At 46.3% G+C, this 20047-nt stretch overlaps 1 long non-coding RNA gene across 1 annotated transcript in view; it reads right to left on the bottom strand.

The window, feature by feature from the left end:
• The window catches only part of LOC137524338 (uncharacterized), a 128919-nt gene that overhangs the window by 64967 nt on the left and 43905 nt on the right, over positions 1 to 20047 (bottom strand). The window contains exon 3 of the long non-coding RNA XR_011022661.1: positions 13419 to 13617. This is a non-coding gene — a long non-coding RNA (uncharacterized lncRNA). The remainder of the gene's footprint in view (positions 1 to 13418; positions 13618 to 20047) is intronic.

The following is a 20047-nucleotide window of genomic DNA, read 5'->3' as shown; positions in this document are numbered from 1 at the left end:
ATAGGTGCCCCCAGTATAGGTAGCCAGTTATAGATGCCCCCATATAGATAGCGAGGTATAGGTGTCCCCAAGTATAGGTAGCCAGGTATAGGTGCCCCCAGTATAGGTAGCCAGGTATAGGTGCCCCCAGTATAGATAGCGAGGTATAGGTGCCCGCAGTATAGGTAGCCAGGTATAGGTGCACCCAGTATAGGTAGCCAGTTATAGGTGCCCCCAGTATAGATAGCGAGGTATAGGTGTCCCCAAGTATAGGTAGCCAGGTATAGGTGCCCCCAGTATAGGTAGCCAGGTATAGGTGCCCCCAGTATAGATAGCGAGGTATAGGTGCCCGCAGTATAGGTAGCCAGGTATAGGTGCCCCCAGTATAGGCAGCCAGTTATAGGTGCCCCCAGTATAGAAAGCGAGGTATAGGTGCCCCCAAGTATAGGTAGCCAGGTATAGGTGCCCCCAGTATAGGTAGCCAGGTATAGGTGCCCCCAGCATAGGTAGCCAGTTACAGGTGCCCCCAGTATAGGTAGCCAGGTATAGGTGCCCCCAGTATAGATAGCGAGGTATAGGTGCCCCCAAGTATAGGTAGCCAGGTATAGGTGCCCCCAGTATAGGTAGCCAGGTATAGGTGCCCCCAGTATAGGTAGCCAGGTATAGGTGCCCCCAGTATAGGTAGCCAGTTACAGGTGCCCCCAGTATAGGTAGCCAGGTATAGGTGCCCCCAGTATAGGTAGCCAGGTATAGGTGCCCCCAGTATAGGTAGCCAGTTATAGGTGCCCTAGTGTTATGAAGGGGGAGCAGTGGGTACACACATTGGCGGGGAGGGCCCTTCCTCACCTCGGCCTCCCCTTCAGCGCTCTCCCCTCCAGAAATTACAGCAGCGGGCGGGCAGGGAGCGCTGACTCACCTCTTGCGTTGCATGTGACGGAGCTCACTCTACTCCCTGAGATAATCAATAAGTGGAGTGAGGAGCTGCAGAGAAGACTGGAGCTCCATCGCATGGAATGCAAGTGGTGAGTCCATGTTCCCTGCCCAGCCACTGCTGTAATTTCTGGAGGGGAGAGCGCTGAAGGATGGCCTGAGGTGAGGGATGGGGGGAGTCAGACCCCCTCCCTGCTGCTGTGTGTGCCTGCTGCTCTTCCCTCCTGTGCTGCACCCCTTCCTGTCCCTAAATACGGCCCTGGTCAGGTCCCAGAGCCATAGGTCCCCCCTTCCCCCATGCCTGCATCCATCGCTGGGGCAATAGTAACGCCCTTGCTCTCATCAGTGGGGATCAACGGCCTAGCACATTCCTGGAACCAATCTTACTTGTCGTTTTGGTTTTCAATGTCACCTCTATGCTGATGATGCCCAAATCTTTCTCAACCTTCGGCATCTTCACACTATTATCTAGAGTCCCTGACTGTATCTGCTGTCTCTACATTCATGTCATCTCATTTCCTTAAACTCAGCATGAACAAACTGGAGATTGTGAGATTTTCACCTTCCTTCTCTGCTTCCCCATCCATAGTGACCATCAGTAGAAAACACTTCAATAATCTCAATTCCTAAAAGCTGTCTGGTGGTAACTATGGACTCTGCATTCTAATTTAGAACATACATCACACATAAACTACCCCCTGCTACTTCCATCTAAAAAAAAAAGAAAATTCCATGCAGAATTGGCCCCTTATTTCCACAGGAGGCTACTAAAAGGCTTATACATGCTCTAATCATTTCTAGTCTTGACTTCTGTGACACTCTACTCTGCATTCTACCAAGAACCAGACTGGCACATCTCCAGTCCCTACTGAACTCTGCAGCTCTCCTCATCCACTTCTCCTCCCACTTATCCGACGCAGCTCCTCTCTGCCAATCTCTCCATTGGCTTTATATTTGTGAATCTTTTAAAATAAAATTAAAAAACAAAACAATCCTGTAGTTACATAGTTAGTTTGGTTGAAAAAAAAGACATCCATGCATCAAGTTCAACCAGAAAACTAAAACAAAAACAAAGAAACACCATCCTGAACCTGCACATATCCCAGTTGATCCAGGGGGAGTTGAAAACCCTTACAAGGACTGGGACAATTAGCATTAAAAGGGAATAAAATCCTTCTCGACTCAGATAAATCCCTGGATCAACTCTCCCAGAATTATCTAGCGATTAGATTTGTGGATGCCCTTCAAAGCAAGGAAAGCATCCAAGTCTCTTTAAATGCAGATGTAGAGTTTGCCATAACTTCTTCCTGAGGTAAGATATTCTAAACTTCAACCACTCTCACTGTGAAGGGCCCCTTTCTATATAGATGGCAAAAACGTATTTCCTCCATACGCAGATCATATCCCCTTGTCTGTTGTACAACCCTTGGGACAAAAAGCTCATCTGCCAAGCTTTTGTATTGCCTTCTGATTTATTTATAAATGTTAATCAGGTCACCTGAGCCTCTCAGTCGCCTTTTTTCCAAGCTACATAAGCCCAGTTTGTCCAACCTTTTTTGGTAAGTGGGCTCTGCAATAACCATAATGGTCATTATCTCTGGTGCATTGTCTTCTGTTTATCTCCTGCTGAGTAGAACAATGCCTAACTGATCACAGATAGATCGTAAGATAGATAATTTCCAACATGTTGACCTTTATCTATCTGGCAGGGAAATCTAACAGAAAATTGTATGGTGTAAACCCAGCATTTAGGTGCCCATACACTCGTCAGATTGGCAGCAGATAGATAAGAAATGCATCTGATGATCTATCTGATGCGTTTTTAGAACATTTTTTACCAGGATAGAATTACAATAGATTTCAGTTTGAAATCTATTGAAATTCGATCTGATGGCATTTTTTGCCATCAGATTTCCATTAAGGCCAATGCAAACTGATAAGCAATCTCATCAGATCGACCTAAATTTTCCACCCAGCCAGTTCGATGGAAATCCATCGAAATCGGCCATCGATTGGCCAACCGATTTGCAATCGATCTATCGATCGATCGGGATCGATCGGTCGGCCAAAAAATCGGCTGAGTGTATGGGCCCCTTTAAGGTAGCCATACACTGGTCGATTTGCCATTAGATCGACCAGCTGACAGATCCCTAGGGATCGTATGGCTGCCTGTACTGCAAACAGATTGTGAATCGATTTCAGCCTGAAACCGATCACAATCTGTTGAGCTACTCCTGCCGCCTGTCCCCCCCCCGCCCCCCGTATACATTACCTGATGCTGGCTCCCGGGCATCTTCTCCGCGCTGCACGGCTCTGTTTCGGCTCCATCCCGGCGCTTCCTGTGTCACTCCGTGACCAGGAAGTTCAAATAGAGCGCCCTCCGATTTCGGACCGATCCGATTTCGGGAGGAAATCGGATCGGCGGGTGCGTTTACCGCAAACGATTGGCAGCGGATTCGATCCCAGGATCGAATCTGCTGTCGAAACGGCCGCAAATCGGGCCAGTGTATGGCCACCTTTACAGTGAATACTATATGTTATGTTCAGCATGTCATTGTTGTTCCTCCATATAGCATGTACTCTCATTTGGTAAAATAACAAGGCTGTGTGTGTATGTACTGGGAGCAGAGCTGCAACGAGGGACTTGTCAGCTGCAAGGGGCTGGAGGAAGTCCCGGGCAAATAGATCTGGGGGTAGCATAGATTGCCTGACATTTCCTTTAAGTCTAAGTGTTTTTATCTGCATGGGGAAAACACATTGGTCCTCAGTTTTCCTGTGCAGAAAGCGAGGGGGGCCCATCCAAAGTTTCGCAGGGGAGCCCAGTGATGTCTAGTTACGCCCCTGGGGAGAGGAGTGGAATCCCACCTTCCATCACTGGACCGGCTAGGGACCCCATGTCATAGTTTGCCCAACCCTGGCCTAACCCAAGTGGAGACAGGAGTTCCCCACATGCCTTATTGGTTGGTTGCCTACCTAAGCAATCTTGTGAGTACAGTTTACAGTCTACTCTTGCTCCATTTTCAGTACATACTACACTATCTGGGTTCTTATTGCTTCTGTTTATTTCTCACAGTACATCCTATCTTGTAAGTCATCTGAAACTTGAAATCACCACACTTTTGTGTCACAAGAAGAGAGTCTGAAGCTTTGCAAAAATCCTGTTTTATTTGACATTTATCTTCAGCAATATGAGCATGGCTAAAACACCACATTCCCGCAGCAGAACGATGTAATTAAACTCCCCAAATACCGGGGCAAAATTCCCCGACTTTCCAGGTCCTGGATTTTGCTGCCCGGGAGAGGCAGAGCTTAGTGCTGTAGCTCTGCCTCCATTAGCGTCAATCTCCACACTGATCTCCGCCCCTCTCAGTGAAAGAAGACTGAGAGGGGCAGTAAGAGGCGGTGATCAACGGAGATTGACGTGGGTAGAGGCAGAGCTACAGCACAAAGCTCTGCCTACCAGGAAGTGATCTCTGAATTTTGCCCCAGGGATTTGGGGGGTTTAATGACATGGTTCTGTTGTGGAAATGCCGTGTTTTAGCAGTGCTTATACATATACTGCTGAAGATAAATGTCAAATAAAAAGAGGATTTTTAGAAAGCTTCAGTCTCTCTTTAAGTGAACCTGAACTCTTGCACAGGACAGAAGAAAATGTAGAGAAATCCACCCTGTATGTATTTAGAGAGATTAGTCTGTCTAATTCCCCTTCATCTGAAATCAATTGGGAATCATCTTGTGGTGTATGGGCCCAGTAACAACTCTCTCTCCTATCAGATTTGATCAGAGTGAGATCCGTCTCTTGGTCAATCTGGCCGTACATCGTCTGATATTTGGCATATTTATCCTCCCGATGATATGTGTGGACTCCACTGATGTCACACTTCTCTGGTGCTCCATGCCAGGGCAGCCATCAGGGGGGTACAAGAGGGACAGTAGTATGGGGCCCAGGAAGGGTCTGGGGCCCAAAGAGTGGCAGTGCCACTCAACTCTCTGTTGGCAATTTTACCGTGGCATAACATGAGTTGTGTGGTCATCTCCCTCTTCCCTGCTGCGTGATTGGTGAACAAGCATCAATGCAGGGGGAGGGTTCTATGGGCGGCAGGCAAGTTGCTTTGACTCTACCCCACATACCGTGGCTCCACCCCCACACAATTTACCTATCAGATTGTTATTTGGCTTGAGGGGACCCTGTAGGTTTGCCAAGTATGGGGCTCAGATGCTCCATGCTGTATGGTTGTTATTCTCCTTTCTCAGGACATGTGTGGCGTGTAAAAACAGAGGATAGATGTCACCTGATGTTCCCAGCATGAGGCTCTTCCGCATCCTGTCACTGGGATTGATCTAATTTCAGCTGCTATTGTTTTGTTTTCCTTGTTTTGAATGCAACATAAGACCTCATTTACTAGGGATACACAGATACCTTCCAGGCTCTGAACTCCAGAGCCTGTGTGCTGTTTTTTCTTAGCACATTAATGTTATATATAGATTAAAAAAAATGTATTTTATTACTGTCTGCATCCCCTTATCTCACTTCTTGTTTTTGGCCATCTTGTGACTGGGATAGTGATTGGAAAACTGCTCATTCAGATCCAAGACAGCAATAAAAGCCTAGGCAAGGTTGTAAATGCTCTCAGTATTACTTGAAATAAAAGAAAATTTGGAGGGAGATAACACTTTAAGGAAAACCTGTATATAAAAAAAGGGCCCTGGGGGTACTTACCTCTGGAGGGGGAAGCCTCTGGATCCAATTGAGGCTTCCCACGGTGGTCTCAGTGGGCCACTCCGAACGGCGGCCATGTAAATATTTTGGGACACATAAAAATGGCGCACAGCACGGGGGCAATAGAAATGGCGTCGCATTGACTTGAATTATATAACGCTATTTAGCGTTACAAGAGTTAAAAAATGGGGCATGCAGTGCAATAGCATTATAAGTCTAAAAATATGCAGGGGGCTACTGTTAGGCAGCGGGGGTCGGGGGAGAGGCATCGGGACACCGGAGGGAGTAGGATTAGGAAGATGTGTGCATATGCATACATTACCTTGTCCTGGCCGGCGATCGCTCCTTCACTTCTTCTGTTAGTTTGCTGTAGTCCTGCATCCAGCTAATCATCATGCGGCTTCAGTCCCCGCATGGTGATTGGCTGTCTGTAGGACTCCTGCAAACTAACTTGGAAGTGAAGGAGCAATTGCCGGCCGGGACAAGGTAATGTATGCATATGCACACATCCTCCCTAATCCTACTCCATCCAGTGTCCTGCTGCCTTGATCTCCTGTGATACATTTATCGGCTGAACAGTGCGCCATTTTCACCCTGCGCCTTTTTTCAAATGTACTCAAATATTTACCTTCCTGGCTCCAGCACAGGAGCGGCTCTCGACTCGGGATCAGGCGGAAATAGCAGATCTCAGTGGGATTCGCTCTACTTGCGCCTGCGCAGTACAGCGGACCCGACTGGGATGTGCAGGTGTAGATCACTGTGCAGGTGTAGATTGCTCTTAGCTACGGGAGTGTGACAAGGAGCGCATGCACGGCCGGACTGCGCCGACTGGCATAGACTTGCGAGATAACCGTCCCGCCTAGCGGAGGATCTAGGTGGTGTGGGAAGATGGCGAGGGTGGGACCGGTTCAGCCTGAAGCCCCAGGTATGTATAAAAAAAAATAAAAAATTCCCGCCTCATGTACCATTTAACTACTTCACCACTAATTGGTTTTTACCCTTACAGACCAGAGCAGTTTTCAATTGTCAGCACTCCTCCCTTTGATTCGACAATAACTTTATCACTACTTATCACACCAAAATGATCTATACCTTGTTGGTTTTTTTTGCCATACATTTTTTTTTTGCCACGGCTCATGGGATTCGTCAGCGTAACCGCATATCCGGAAGTGCCGCCACGTGTCTCGCAGACTCTCGCTGCAGTGGAAACGGGCCCTCAGAGGTAAGTAGGAGGGAATGAGAAAAGAGGATTGTCAGGACACAATGACTTGCAAACTGGAGAGAGAGCCTTGATATTGGGGAAGAGGGAGCAGGAAAGACCTTGCTCTAGGGGCGTAACAGGTGCAGCTGTTCAATCGCTTGTTAACACAATAGTTAACTAACCAATCAACCACATGGAAGCAACTCAGTGCATTTAGGCATCTAGTGGGCTGGTCTAAGTATTTCAGAAACTGCAGATCTAATGGGATTTTCATGCCGAACCATCCCTAGGATTTACAGCAAACAACCCAAAAATAGAGGAAATATCAAGCAAGTAGCAGTTGTGTGGGCAAAAATGCCTTGTTGGTGTCAGAGAATTATCAGACTGGTTAAAAATATTAAAACAGTTTCACAAGTAACCACTCATTACAGAGCACACCAGTGTTACAAGGTCTCAAGTGTGAATGGGGAGAAGGTGTGTTAAATCTGGTGTTATCGCTCTCACACTCTCTCATACTGGTCACTCACTGGAAGTCCAACATGGTGCCTCATGGTTGAGAATGCTCTGAGGATCTTGCTATAAGAAGATTGCAATTTGCAACACCCTGAAACTGAGCTTGAGCATGGTAGCCAAAACCATACAGCAAGGATGGAACAGCGGCGCCAATAACAGGATAAAACCATTAAAACCTGTTTACAAGAAGGGGTAGTGATGGACTTATCTCCCCAGTAAGCAGACACCGATTTAATAGTCAACAATAAAATGTATTTATACACTCCACGATGCAACGCGTTTCGCAGGATCAAACCCTCTTCATCAGGCAATAACAGGAGCAATCACTAGCACTGGTCAGTGTAGTTGCCAAGCGCCTCTCACAGAGGAAGGGAGGGGGGCACCCCTTGAGGGTCCTTACAGGCTCTAGGGCCCTGGGGCAATTGCAAGACTCACAGAATTCACACAACAGGATATCCAGTCATGTGGGGGATACAGCAAACATGTGGAAGAAGGTGCTCTGGTCAGATGAGACCAAAACTGAACTTGTTGGCCAAAATGCAAAACGCTATGTGTGGGGCGGATGTTCACCTTTCAGCAGGACAACAACTCTAAACATAAAGCCAGGGCAACAATGGAATGGTTTAAAACAAAACATATCCATGTGTTAGAATGGTCCGGTCAAAGTCCAATCTAAATCCAATCGAGAATCTGTGGCAAGATCTGAAAACTGCTGTTCACAAACGCTGTCCATCTAATCTGACTGAGCTGGAGCTGTTTTGCAAAGAAGAATGGGCAAGAATTTCAGTCTCTAGATGTGCACAGCTGGTAGAGACATACCCTAAAAGACTGGCAGCTGTAATTGCAGAAAAAGGTGGTTCTACAAAGTATTGACTCAGGGGGCTGAATAATTACGCACACCCCACTTTGCAGTTACTTATTTGTAAAAAATGTTTGGAATCATGTATGATTTTCGGTCCACTTCTCACGTGTACACTACTTTGTGTTGGTCTTTCACAGGGAATTCCAATAAAATTGATGCATGATTGTGGCAGTAATGTGACAAAATGTGGAAAACTTCAAGGGAGCTGATTACTTTTGCAAGCATATATATATATATATATATATATATATATATATATATATATATATATATATATATATATATATATATATATATATATATATATATACATACATTTCTCAGCTTTTATTTACATGTGAGCAAAAAGTGTCCAGTCCAAAATTATTCATACCCTTCTCAATATTCAATAGAAGCAATATTACAGCAATCAAACGATTCCTATAATTGCCCATTCATCTTTAGCAATGAGCTCCATATCTGTCTTCTTGCCATCACTCTGATCTTTAGATTCCTCCACAGATTCTCAGTTGGATTAAAGTCAGGACTCTGGCTGGGCCTCTGCAAAACGTTGTCTGCTAACTATTTCTTCACCACTTTTGCTGTGTGTTTTGGGTCATTGTCATTCTGAAATGTCCAGTGATGCCCAATACCAAGTTTCTATGCAGACTGTCTGATGTCGTTGAGTATCCTCATGTATTGCTCTTCTTTAATGGTGCCATTTACAGTGCTTAGGTTACCTGGTCCATTGGCTGAAAAACACCCCCAAAGCATTAGCTTCCCACCAGCATGTTTGAAAGTGGGGATGGTGTTCTTTGGGTTGAAGGCTTCTCCTTTTTTACGCCAAATGATGAAAACATCATTGTGACCAAACAATTAAATTTTTTGTTTCATCTGACCATAACACAGAAGACCAGAGGTCTCCTTCTTTGTCCAGATGAGCATTTGCAAAGGCCACGCAAGCTATTGTGTGCCTTATCTGGAGAAGTGGCGTCCTCCTTGGTCTGCATTAGAGATGTCGCAAACAAAGAATTCTCTGAAAACTGTTTGCGAACAGGCGAATTTGGCGAACTGCCACAGACTTCAATGGGCAGGCAAATTTTAAAACCTACAAAGACTGTTTCTGGCCACAAAAGTCATGAAAAAAAAGTTGTTTCAAGGGGTCTAACACCTGGACTGTGGCATGCCGGAGGGGGATCCATAGCAAAAGTCCCACCAAAAATTACGGAGTTGACGCAAAGTCGGGTTTTAATTCCTTTAGGACAGGAATCACATTATGCACAGCTCTGCGTGTTAGTGGGCTGTGGAGTGTCACAAACAGAGAAATGCAATAGTACTATCAGAATACAGTGACATAATGCACTGGAGTGGTTCTGTGCCTGTAACTTAAAGAGTACCTGTCAGGCATAAAATCAAAAATCAATTCTTTATTTTTATCTGGTTAATAAGTAATAAGGATGCTAACCATGCAATCCAAAAGTTAAAATCACTCTTAGTTTTCTTGTTGATAAATGATCATTCCCCAGTTTACCTGACTTATTTGGTACACACAAATTTTGGTACACAAAAAGGAAGTTGCAGGGCATGCTGGGTTGTCCTATTTTGCTTCTCTACTTTCCCCTCAGACTTCACTAATGCAGCCTGATTGGCTGAAACCTCTTTCCCTCCTGTTTTTCCCTCCCACACCTCTGTTCTTCTCCGATTGGCTAATATTTCTCATTCTGAGACAATGCACTTTCAATAGTGAAGGGCGGGCAAATCAGGCAGAGGAGAGTAAGGGAGGAAATTACATCAGGATTGGCTTCAAAATAGCCACAGCTAAAATGGGAAATGCTAACAAGGATTTTCTCTTTTTTTTTTTTTTTTTTACTGTAGAAAAATCACAAAAATCAAAATGTGGACAGTGCAATACATATGTTATGTATGTAGAGCAAGTATTTATCTACTTATATATGTGTTGTTTTTTCTGAGATAGTATGGCTGACAGTTCCTCTTTAATGAGGCAAAAGCGGTAGTGTGCACACAGCTCTTGTGTCAGCTGTGTCATGTGTCTGCTGACTGAGGTAAGGGGTCAAAGTTTAGCTCAATAATGATGTAGAGGGGGCAAATCGAACACGTCAAACGTCCGCTATTCGCCGCAAATGCGAACAGTTGATGTTCGCAGAATACTGCTTGCCGGCGAACTGTTCAGGCCATCTCTAGTCTGCATCCATGGAACCCAGCAGTGTGCAGTGTCCGTTGGATTGCCTGCCTTGAGACATTGCCACCAGCAGAGCCCAGTTTCACCAGGATGGCCTTGGTGGTGATCCTTGGATTCTTTTTCACACCTCTCACTATTCTACTGGCCAGCACAGGTGTCACTCTTGGCTCGCTTTGGGGGGTTGGAGGGGTCGCAGCATGAGGGGAAAGCTATGGCCACACTCGGCGGGGACCCCTCCCTCACCTTGGGCTCTCCCCTCCAGCTTAAATTTGTGTCTGGGCAGCGGTGGGCAGATAACTTCCGTGAGCTCCACCGGGAATGTTCCTCCTTCTAGCGTCTGACGCGACTTCCTGTATAAACAGGAAGTAGCATCAGAGACTAGAGCGAAGAGTATCCGCGGTGGAGCGCACGGAAGGTATGTTGCTGCCCGCCGCTGCCCAGACACAAATTTAAGCTGGAGGGGAGTTCAGAGGGGAGAGCCCAAGGTGAGAGAGGGGGGGAGAGCCCAAGGTGAGAGAGGGGGGGACCGCCCCCCCCCCCCCCCCGCCAAGTGTGGCCATGGCTTTCCCTACATGCTGCGTCCCCTCCAGCCCCCCAAAACGGGTCTGAGTGGCGCGGGAGCAGGGGCTGCAGGCCCTATTGTTACACCCATGGGCGCGCACGCACACATACACAGTTGTTCAGTGTAAAGCCTCATCTACACGGGTAGATGAGGCTCCGATCTGGCGGCTCGATTAGCCGCCGGATCGCCTCTTCCACGTCCCCGTCGCGTCTCCGCTCGCCCGTGCGTGTGCCGGATTCGATTCCCCGCTCGTCCCCGCCGGCGCAGCTCATCTTCCGCTCGATTCCCTGCCATTGTCCCCTCGCGGGGAGCGAGCATTCAATCGGCGGTGGGGAGATCCGTCCTGTCGGATCCTATCAATCGAGCCGCACCAGCGGCTCGATTGATAAGGAACATCGCCGCCTCATCTACGTGTGTAGATGCGGCTTAATGCTATATTATGTCTGTCTGCACTCCAAGGGTAAAGCTGGGAACAGAGACCCCCTCCCCCGCTCACTTATCTTATCTACAGCTGATTAGTGTCTAATGATTCTCTTCTCTCCTCCTAATCCCATTACTATCCTCTCACAGAAGGGGCCACCATTCTCCAGCCAGCCTCACCCCCTCCTGACAGCCCAGCACCACCCAGACATGATGAAAGAACATGGCATCTGGCCTGGAGAGCATCTTCTTGCACATTCTCTCAATTAAACAACCTCCAATTCTTCCATGAAAAAAATGCAAAAAAAAAAAAAAAAAATGCAAAAAAAAAAAAAAAAACAGTCCAGCACAGCTTTCTTAAAATGAACATATTTACTGATCAAAACTTTTTTCTTTGTCTCCCAGAGTAAAATGCATTATAAATAACTTTTTTCCTATGTTTCTGTTGCTTTCAGTAGGTAGTGAAAATCTGAAAGATCTGACAAGTTATGCACTAGTCCATCTTCTCACGGGGGATTCTGAGGCATTTTTATTTATTTATTTACAAAAGCACTTAGGCTTTGTTCACATCTAAAATCGAAATCCCTGACTAGCGATTTTTGTTTTTTGCACATTTTTTTTCCCGCTCCCGGTGCTCCGCTGCGCGCTACGATTTTGTACAAAGCGATTTTGCAGAGCGATTCCATTTTTTTTACTGTGAACTCTTTCACCCGGAAATGAATAAATACAATGCATTTATTCATAAAAACGCAACGCAATCGCAGGATAATTGTCGGATAAAGCGATTTGTGAGCTTTTGTGGTTTTACTATACCTTCCATGGTAGCAAAATCACCCCGAAAATGGTACATTGCACTAGCGATTTTAAGGTGCTCAAAAAAACCGCAAAATGCCCTGGGTGTTAACAAGCCCTTATGCTGGGCATACACGGTTCGATTTTGCCGTGCGATTCTCCCGCCCAATCGATACCCCGCTCGATTTCGCAGACGATTCTCGTATCTTCCGCTCGTTTTTCTTATCTTTTTCCATTGTGCTCAATGCGAAATCGAGCAGCAAAAAGATCGGGCGAGAGATCGGACATGCCAGAAATTATCTATCGAGCCATCTAAATGGCTCAGAATCAAGCCGTGTATTCCCAACATTACTGAACAGCAATTGCTCAGTCTAAAGGCTCGTACACACGTCGGATTTTCGCAAACAATCTGTCGTTTGGACGTCAAATCGGGCGTGTGTACAGCCTGTCGTTCAGCTGATAAGACTGGACTTGAGCGGTCCGGAAAATCCGACGTGTGTATGTACCTTAACTGCTAAAACTGAATGCAAACAAGTAAGGAGGCTGGCCAGCATAGAAAGGATCTATATCCTTTCCAGGGAGTGCTTTATGCTTTATCTTATTTTCGATCGATTTTCTGATCGATTTCTCATAGAAGTGAATGGAAATTAATAAGAAAAGATAAAAAAAATCGACCGGGCAGTAATTTGACTGAAAAATCTCAATGTGTATTCCCAGCATTAGTACAGTAAAAAGATAATACAGATAACCCCCCATTGAGGAGTAGAGATGTCGGCGAACCCCTCACCCTGTACTAATTTTGGGTCGCTATGACCCGGAGTAGTACGGCTGCGGTGGGCGTCTTTGATCGCGCGCCTTTTGCCGTGCGATTTCTGCAGATGTGCGTGACGTCATGAGTGACGTCACGCTCAGGCGCAGAGAGTGCCTGGCAACAGGCGCGCGATCAAAGACGCGCATCGCCGGCCCAGTGCAGCCGTACTACTCCAAGCCATAGCGACTCGGAAGTAGTAGCGGCCCATAGAGATTCGCTGGCGAACGGTTCGCCAACATCTCTATTGAGGAGATGGATTAGCCTAAAATCTGTCAGCGTTTTACCTACGGAAAGTGAGAACAACATAGAGAAAAATAAATTTAAAGTGCATTTTACTCTAGAAGAAAATGTACACTTTATGTCTATGTATTTTAAAGAGGAACTTTAACCAAGGATTAAAATTATCCCAATCAATAGCCGATACCCCTTTTCCCGTGAGAAATCTTTACCTTTCCTTGAATAGATCATCTGTATGTCTGATATTGTGGAGAAACTCCTCCTGCAGTGACCATGGTCTTGACAATTTGCTGTCTGTGAACTTCGTTGCATTGTTGGAAATAACAGCTTTTTCTGACTACCAAGCAAGCAGTATAACCCTCTCTGCATAGAATTCAGAAACGAACATTCCGTACAGATCACCTGGCAGGACTAAAGATGTCAGATTTCAGAATGTAAATCAGGGAGAGGAAAGATTTTACAATGGGCAAATAATCTATAAATGAATATTGTAAACAATAAGCAACTTTATTCATTATGTTATTTTCACTACAGTGCCTCTTAATTGTTGTTGCTATTTTTCACAATAGTGATCCTTAAAGGACATCGGAGGTGAAAATAAACTAAGGAAATAAACAATTGTATACTCTTTTTCCTAAAAATGACTTTTAAGGTATTCCACAGTTTCATTTTATATTTAAATCTACTTTTAAGTTTTTACTGTTTTATTGTTTTATTGTTTTTGCATTGAAGTATGCCACAGCTAAAATCTATGAAATATTGTCCCTTTTTATCTCTTTCATGCTCTCAGAAGCCATTTACTGCTAGGAAAGTGTTGTATAGTTGTAATTTGTTATCAGTGAGGGTCACACTGTAGTCTGACCCAGTCCTGACTCTGGGCTGGTGCACACCAAGAGCGGTTCTGAGCGTTTTTTAAAACGCTTGGGGGTAGAAAACTGCTTGGCTAATGTATTGCAATGGGCTGGTGCACACCAGAGCAGTTTTGAAAAAATGTAAAGATTTGAAACCGAGAGCCCAATATAGTGTAGTGCGTCTTAATGAAATGGAATAAGACAAAACAACAACGAGTAATATACTCACAAGTCTGGGTTACCACTAAGGCAACCACTGGAAATGCAGGTGGGGAGAATTATGACCTGACCTCACTCAGGTATAAGAAGTCGCTCTCTGTAGACAGGAAAAAATGGGGATACACCCCTCCACCAAGGGTGGACTAGATCAATGGATAATAGAGAGTAACAGAGGCGCCAAATTAGAGTAAAATGTTTTAAAAACAGCTTAAAAGGAGGGGGGTTGGTGGTTGCCACCCTCAAGTATATAGTGACTAGCCAATGAGTCGTATATATATATATATAGATAATATAATTATTTTAAAATCTCAAGGCAAGCAACGCGTTTCACGGGTCCAAAGCCCACTTCATCAGGCAATCAATTTTGCAGATACACACGACTGTGTCAACAATTAGAAGGTCCAGCGCCAACATTTTACTCTAATTTGGCGCCTCTGTTACTCTCTATTATCCACAGAGCAGTTTGTTTTTTCCCAACACACAAACTCGGGTCCTGCAGCATTTTTTAGATTTGGGAGGCGTTTCTGCCTCAATGTTGAGTATAGGAAAGTTAAAAAGATCGCTCTGAAAAAACGCTAGATTAGAGCGGTTTTCCAATCTGCTACAGAAAACCACGCCAAAAAACGGTAGACATGTTTAGAAAATCGCTCCAAACATGCCTAGAATCACTCAAGAAAACCGCTTCAATAATTGCTAGCATTTGCGGATCTGCTAGCGGTTTTTAGTTTGCACCGTTCCTCAGGCCTTGTTCACATTGCGTTTGGCTCGCGTGTCCGTCCGCGTTGGGCTGTTTTTGAGGCGTTACCCTGGGTATCCTTTAAAATGGTGATTACGCTGATTGCGGTTTTGTGAACATGTCAGTCCTTACTGCTGATAATTAAGGCAATAGTCACCTCTATACACATGGCAACCAGCTGATCGTGCAGTTATAAATCAGCTCCAGAGATAGACTTCCTACCCCAGACCATTGTAGCACCAAGGCCTTGCTGCACACACAGGTAACCAAGCAATGGGACATCCGGCCGGAAGATTCGAGAAACTGTTGTGCAGAACAAATGATTGCTCTGTTTTATTGCAGCATGAATGCTTCTCAGTCTTGTGGTTTATTACTCCACCATTCAGAGCTACACTCAGAAGAGAAAACAGAAGTGACCACATCACATTACCGATCATCAGGAAGCCAAATATCCGCTGTGTCAATATTAAAGTACACCTGAACTGAGCACGGTATGGTGGCTGCCAAATGTATTTCCTTTTAAACAATACCAGTTGCCTGGCAGCCGTGCTGATCTATTTGGCTGCAGTAGTGTCTGAATCACACACCTGAAACAAGCATGCAGCTTGTCTAGTCTGACTTCAGTCAGAGCACCTGATCTGCATGCTTGTTCAGGGGCTGTGGCTAAAAGGATTAGAGGCAGAGGCTCAGCAGGAAAGCCAGGCAATTTGGATTGTCTAGAAGGAAACAAATATGGCAGCCTCCATATCCCTCTCAGTTCAGAGGTGAAATCTATGCCTCGTTTACTGCCTGTTATTCCTGGCAGGGTGTAGATTTCAATGACGCTCTTAAATCGATGTGTGTACGGCAGCCCGTGACCCCCAACCCGCGAGCGATTTCCCGAGAGGATCTACTCAACCCCAGCAATGCCGATCCCCCACCAAACCCATGGTCTGCGCAGCTTTCCTGACCGCCGTGTGACATCACACATGCGCCCCTCTTCATCCCTCTGCATAGCAACACAGCACTTCGTCGGCTACACTGCTGACATGCCTGTGTGGAGCCCGGCCCAGCGATTTCGCTCAAGGAGATCAGATTCTGAATCTGATCCCCAACAGGTGACATCAGTTGGAAATGTGTACGTGGTTTTAGAGACAGTGGATTAGCAGGACAGCCAGGTAATCTGTATTGTTTAAAAGGAAATAAATACAACCAGGTCATCTGCATTGTTTAAAAGGAAATAAATGTCAACCTCCATATCCCTCTCACTTAAAGGGGAACTGAAGTAAGAGGTATACGGAGGCTGCCATATTTATTTCCTTTTAATCAATACCAGTTGCCTGGCAGCCCTGCTGGTCTATTTCTCCGCAGTAGTGTCTGAATAACACCAGAAACAAGCATGCAGCTAGTCTTGTCAGATCTGACTTTAAAGTCTGAAACACCTGATCTGCTGCATGCTTGTTCAGGGTCTATGGCTAATAGTATTAGAGGCAGAGGATCAGCAGGATAGCCAGGCAACTGGTATTCTTTAAAAGGAAATAAACATGGCAGCCTCCATATACCTCTCTCTTCAGTTGTCCTTTAAAGGGAATACCCGAGCTGAAAAAAAAAAAAAAAAAAAAAAAGACATTTACTTACCCTCCAGCCCCTAGCAGCCACTATGTCCCTCGCAGTAGCTCCGCCCCCAGCCCAGGGTTCCTGCCGGTGCAGAGGCCGACCTCACCGGGTCGTCCTCTACTGTGCCTGTGCAAGCACCACTGGCAATCATTCGCACGCGGTGTGGAGCGTACTGTACAGAACTTCTGCACCTGCACAGTATACTCCGCACCACGTGTGAGTGATTGACAGCAGCGCTCACGCAGGCGCAGTAGAGGACAACCCTTGACGAACGGCTGAGAGCGCAGCTGCGGCGAGAGACATAGCGGCTGCCAGGGGCTGGAGAAAGTCTCTTTTTTTTTCAGCTCGGATATACTGTATATTACCTTAAAAGTTTGCCTTAAAGCAGACCTGAGCTCTTGCACAGATTGCAATGAAAACAGAGAGAAATGCGCCCTGTGTATATTTAGAGAGAGAGCGTGTCTAATCCCTTCTCATCTGTAAGTAATCACAACTGTAATTTGATCTCTCCACTGTGTCAACACAAATTCAAAATTCAGCAGACCTCAGCAATCACTGCTAATATGTAAACACAGGATGTTAACCCTTTGTCTGTTTCCATGGAAGCAGGAAGTGGGCACACCGCAGATTTATTGCTGGTGTTCTGCTGTAACAAAGAAATGTTTTTTTTTCTTTAAAGGTTATTATGCTATTGCTTATCTTTTAGAGCAGAGAGAAAGTTCTAAGTGCCATCCACCAATCATCTGTGTGTCTAATCAACCCTCACTTCATCACCATCAATCGACCCATCCATCTCGCCCTTCTGTCCATCCATCCATCCTCCTCCCTCCCTCTCCAACTCACTCTGCTTCTCTCTCCCCCTCTCTCTACGTCTGCTGCTCTCCAGAGCATTGGATGGTCAGATAATGCTTCTCTGGCTGATGAATTATTCATCCGCAGTAAAAATCCATAATATTGTCTCCTGCAACCTGACCTCAGATGTTTCCCAGCACACAGATGTGGCACTAAGCAGAGGAGCTTGCACTCTACATCTAAGCTGAGGGTGAAGGTGCTGGAGATCATTGGAGTACATGAGTGGTCCAGCATACCTCACCTCATTTATTATCATCATTTAGGACCAGTTTCCACTGGCGCAGTTTCCGAGGCGAATCCGCAGAGTTTCCCCGCAGGCAAATTGCGCTGGGGAACTCTGCCATAGGATACAATGGCACCGCCGGCCGTATCGCTTGCGCTGGCGATTCGGCCGGCATTTCCATCCGTTTCGGTGTGGGAGGCTGCGAATCCCATAGCTGTGCATGGCACGGTGATGGGATTCGTCTGTGTACCCGCAGACCAAGAAGTGCCGGCGTGCATCTCGCAGCCGCGCGTGGCACAAGTGGAATGGGGCTCTTAGGCATCAGAAGGTCACAGCCACCTGTGGTCCAGTTCTGTGCTCCAGTCACCCCCCTGATGGCCACATCTGCCCAGGGCCGGATTTGAGGCAAGACCACAAAGGCCATGGCCTAGTGCACCAGAAAGCAAGGGGCGGGCAGTGGGCTGGCACACTTTGGCAGTTAAACTGCCAGACATGTAAACCGTAGCAGTCACAGAGTCCGTGGCCACCCTGCTTCCACAGGGGTAAGCAGTGGAGCACCCCACAGAATGGGGAAAGCACAGGACCTGGAAAGAACACAGGATGGGGGGCGCAGGGGAACACACAGGAGGGGGCAGTTGGGGGGAGGTGGGGATGGTGACAGTGGGCCTTGGGCGGTGAAATGTCCAAATCTGGCCCTGCATTTGCCCCATAACAGTGTAGTGGTGGAAGTGGCCCTCAAGGTAGGTGGAACAGCCATCCATTCTCTACTGGAACAGCTATTATTGGAGAACCTGGAGCTGGAAGGAACAGTCCATACATGAAAGAGCACCAGCCTCTTCTATAGATGCCAGCGGTATAGAGTATGACGAGGCGGATGAGGCCCTGGATGAAACAACCTCCCATAGCGGATACATGGCTGACTGCTGTGTGGGCGACTTCCCAGGAGATGGATGTGTAGGGGATATTGTTCAGTGGAGGGGGGTTGTCTTTGATGTGAGTCTCAGGGGGGTCGAGAGGTTAATGAGAGAGGAGAGCAGTCTGGACTGTACAAAGGGACCCTCTGCTCCACCAAGCCTATCTCATATATCTCACATGACATCACCCAGGCCCAGGATGACTGCATGCCTTCATGTCTGCACCAAGGCAGCCAGCCTGGCATCAACTAGTCCTGCTATGTCCAGTCGCCGCACAGACAGACTTCATCCATTTCCAAGGACATCAGCAAATTATTACAAAAATTGCAGGAACTCTTTTACACTCGTGTAATCTGACCGCGATCTGATTTTGCTTGATCACAAATGTCCTGCATGCTGCATTTCTTCTGCGCTTTGCCATGTGATCCTGGCATCCAATAAACATCGCAATTGCAGATAAAATGTACTTTAATATCGTATGGCGTTTTGCGAAATAAAATAGCCCTTAAAGTAACTCTGAGATGGGGCAAAAATTAAAAATGTATACATACCTCGGGCTTCCTCCAGCCCCCTCCAGGCTGATCGGGCCCTTGACGTCCTCCTGCACCGCTTGGATCCTTTGCAATGTGCCTGTGAAAGTCCTCCGGGCCGGGACCTATTGTGCATGCGCGCCCCGTGGCTTGTAACAGGAGCGCGACTGGGGAGCGCACGTGGCACACAGCTGATCTGCTGCATGCTTGTTCAGAGTCTAAGGCTAAGAGTGTTAGAGGCGGCGGATCAGCAGGATAGGCAGGCAATTAGTGTTGCTTAAAAGGAAATAAATATGGCAGCCTGGTTAAGTTTATTGGGATTTACACAATTTATGCAGCAATTCATTATTATTAATTAGCGGCATACAGGCACCATGACAGAAATGGTGTAGATAGGGTTAGATTAGGGTTAGATTAGGGTTAGGCGTACATGTGGGTAGGTTAGTGTTGGAGTAGGTAGATGGAGAGTTAGCGTAATAGGAAGGTTAGGACTAGTAGAATATTGATAAAACTACCAATATACTACTTTTAACTAGAGATGGCCTGAACGGTTCGCACGCGAACTTATTCACGCGAACTTCGGTGATTCGCGGTGAACCGCGAACTATATGCGAGTTCGACCTGCCCCCTATACAACATCATTAGGGTCAACTTTGACCCTCTACATCACAGTCGGCAGACACAGGGTAGCTAATCAGGCTACATTCCCTCCTGGAGTCCCCCCCCCCCTTATAAAAGGCAGGCAACGTCATCCTTTTCACTCACTCGTGTGGCTGCAGTAATTAGAGAAGGGAGAGAACTTGCTGTAGACATAGGGGAAGCTTAGTTAGGCTCTTGTGTTAGGCTTGTTAGCTTGCTCCTTGCTGATACTGCTAAAAAGCAACCCTCAACAGCTCTTTTGAGAGCTAATGTTGTTCTTG

This window comes from Hyperolius riggenbachi, chromosome 7 (genome assembly GCF_040937935.1).
Source record: "Hyperolius riggenbachi isolate aHypRig1 chromosome 7, aHypRig1.pri, whole genome shotgun sequence".
Taxonomy (NCBI): domain Eukaryota; kingdom Metazoa; phylum Chordata; class Amphibia; order Anura; family Hyperoliidae; genus Hyperolius; species Hyperolius riggenbachi.
This window is presented reverse-complemented; position numbering and strand designations above follow the sequence as displayed.